This window comes from Belonocnema kinseyi, chromosome 5 (assembly GCF_010883055.1).
Source record: "Belonocnema kinseyi isolate 2016_QV_RU_SX_M_011 chromosome 5, B_treatae_v1, whole genome shotgun sequence".
Classification (NCBI taxonomy): domain Eukaryota; kingdom Metazoa; phylum Arthropoda; class Insecta; order Hymenoptera; family Cynipidae; genus Belonocnema; species Belonocnema kinseyi.
Genome location: NC_046661.1, coordinates 4948610 through 4951490, shown reverse-complemented (window position 1 = coordinate 4951490; position 2881 = coordinate 4948610).

Sequence of the window (2881 nt, the reverse complement as noted above, 5' to 3'; positions counted from 1 at the left end):
TGCAACAAAAAAAATCAACATGATTACTCATTTCTAATGTACGTGAGTCAATTTCATGATCAGTTATAAGATAATATGATGTTTACGTGAAAAATACACGATCGGATTTATACGGATTTTTCCGCGCTTACTCCCACCCCTTCGCTATAGTAACATACGGATTTGTAGCGCCAGCGACGCGGCAACACTGGTTTAACGTCGGTTAGTGCAGTTAACGCTGTCTAAGGCACGTCTAACGCAAAGAACGGCGAAACCAGTGTGACTTAAGGACATGCTCTTTGTAACCACGTGACCAAACTAGTCCCAGGTTATGAGTATTTTTTTGGTGTTCACTGTGTCCACACATATTGAGATATCGTGTTTAAAATTTGACAGACTAAATAAAAAGCCCCAAAAAACTTTTGTATACATCAATATGTTTATAGTTTTAAAGAAAGTTTATTTATAAATCGATGAAATAGGATATTACCATTCGAGTTATAGCACTTTGCAGATCATTTTTGGTTTGATGCATTTCGGATTTTTTGGTTCGCATATATGGAGCACTGACACCAATTTTGGATTAAATCGTCTAAACCTTTAAAAAAACTTAATGTAACCAATAAAATTTGCACATTCGTTGCATATCAACAAATAAGTATCTGCACAAACGTAATACATAATTATTTTTGGAGCATTTTTAGCGATTTCTAGCTAAGAAAAAAGAAACTTTGAACGTCGATAAAGTCGAGATCACGTGAGTGAGTTCGTTCATGAAATTTTGTGGAGAATGATTTTAATTTTTTTGGTCCTAAAAATAAAAGATAAATTTCAAATTCGTAACGTGGCAAGACTCTTCGGAGTTTTCCAACCAACTTCCATAATTCTTAACGTTGAAACAATCAGCTGAGAACTGTTGTTGACAGTGAACCAAACAGCGGAACTCATCGTCGGACTCGCCTTGTCTTTCGCGCCCGGGCGAAATTTTATTTTTATTCTTAGAATTGTTTCACACCAGTACAAAAAACCCCCAAGAATATATAACCATTACAAAATTTTAATTATTTTATGAAGATGCACATTTCTCAAGATGGGACGTGGACGGATTTTCGAGTATCACATTCTAAGAAGTTCCTCGATTTTTTTTAATAGTGCTTTCGATATAACTTCCTAAATCCTGAACACGATATCTCCATCCGTGTGGACGGAGTGAGGACCGAAAAAAAATGCAAATCATTTCATTCTCCATACAAAAATTTTATGAATGAACTTAGTCACGTCATCTCGACTTTATCGACGTTCAAAGTTTCTTTTTCTCTCCACTAGAAATGGCTAAAAATGCTCCAAAAATAATGATCGGTTACGTGTATGCAGATACTTATTTGTTGATTTGCAACGAATGTGCAAATTTTATTGCTTATATTAATTTTTTTTAAGTTTAGACGATGTAGTGCAAAATTGGTGTCCGTGCTCAATATACGCGAACCAAAAAATCTGGAATGCATCAAAACAAAAATTATCTGCAAAGTGCTATAACTCGAATGATAATATCCCATTTCATGGATTTATAGATGCACTTTCTTTAAAACTATAAGCATATTGATGTATACAAACGTTCGAGAGTGAATTTGCTTTAACCGAAACCATCATACTACAAATCGCGTAAACTCATAGTGTGAATACAGTGATAGCACTATGCAGCAATTTGACTTCTAGCGGACGCTCCTCATGAGCGCTATTTACACTAAACGCAGTAACCGCGCACAGTGCCTCTATTCTCGTCCTTATACGAGTCCTTATATTTATTATTTCGTATGTTTGAGAAATGATTTGAGTTTGATTTCCTATTAGTGTTTTTTTTTGTCGAGAGTTTCATGTATTGTTCCTTTCATTAATAGTATATCTGTAAACAAACTTGTAAATAAATGGAATTGTTTTGCGGAACGAGGGCGAATATTTCTGACTTCCAGCTCGATGAAATAATCATAATTATAATTTCAAATCAATATTTTCGACGGTCCATTAATCTAGCAACTCCACAACCGAATTTTGAAATTCTTCATAGCTCAGAATTGTGGTCTTTTTTGAGATTTTTTTGTACGCTATATGAAATTTTTGGGCTTCTACTTTTTCCAAAAAATTAGTTTTCTTGTGGAGGTGCTACCTTACGTAAACCTAGCTCTTCCACATAAAAAAATACAAAATAATAAAATCCAATTACACCCGAATTTTGGGTGAACTTTCAAATTTGCAAGTGAATTAATTGGCAATAAATCAGTTGTTCAATTTGATTAATCAAATTTTCAGTGAAAGAAATATTTTCATGATAAAGAAAACCAATATCAAAAAAGCAGCCACATTTTCAAACAGAGTTATAAATAAAATGATAAATTTGTAACCAAAATAATAATAATTTCGACCAGAAAATAAATTTTCAACTGGAAAGATTAATTTTTACCAAAAAAGGTAACTTTGCATTTAAAAAGGTAAATTGTCACAAAAAATTTGATAATTAAATTTTCAGGTGAAACAATATTCAACCTGTAATTTATTTTTATTCGTCAATAATTGATTATTACTTTATAAGATTTGAATATTTGATCGATGGTTTCCATTTTTACATTTAAAAAAAAATCAAAATGAACAAATACATAAAAACTAGTAATTATGTCTTACTCCCCAGCAAACCTTGTGATTTTGTTTTATTTTTCAACGTTACATATTTTACGAAATTGATTACAATTAACTAATGTTTCAAAATAGTACGAGATACAAATTCATACAGTTAACACACAGCTTATTCAGTTCAGTGGAAGCTTCTAATGTGTCCCCTAAGGGTTTACATTTTTCTTACACCTTCTTTATTCCTTTACACACCCTCCACACACTTACTTGGTGGTGG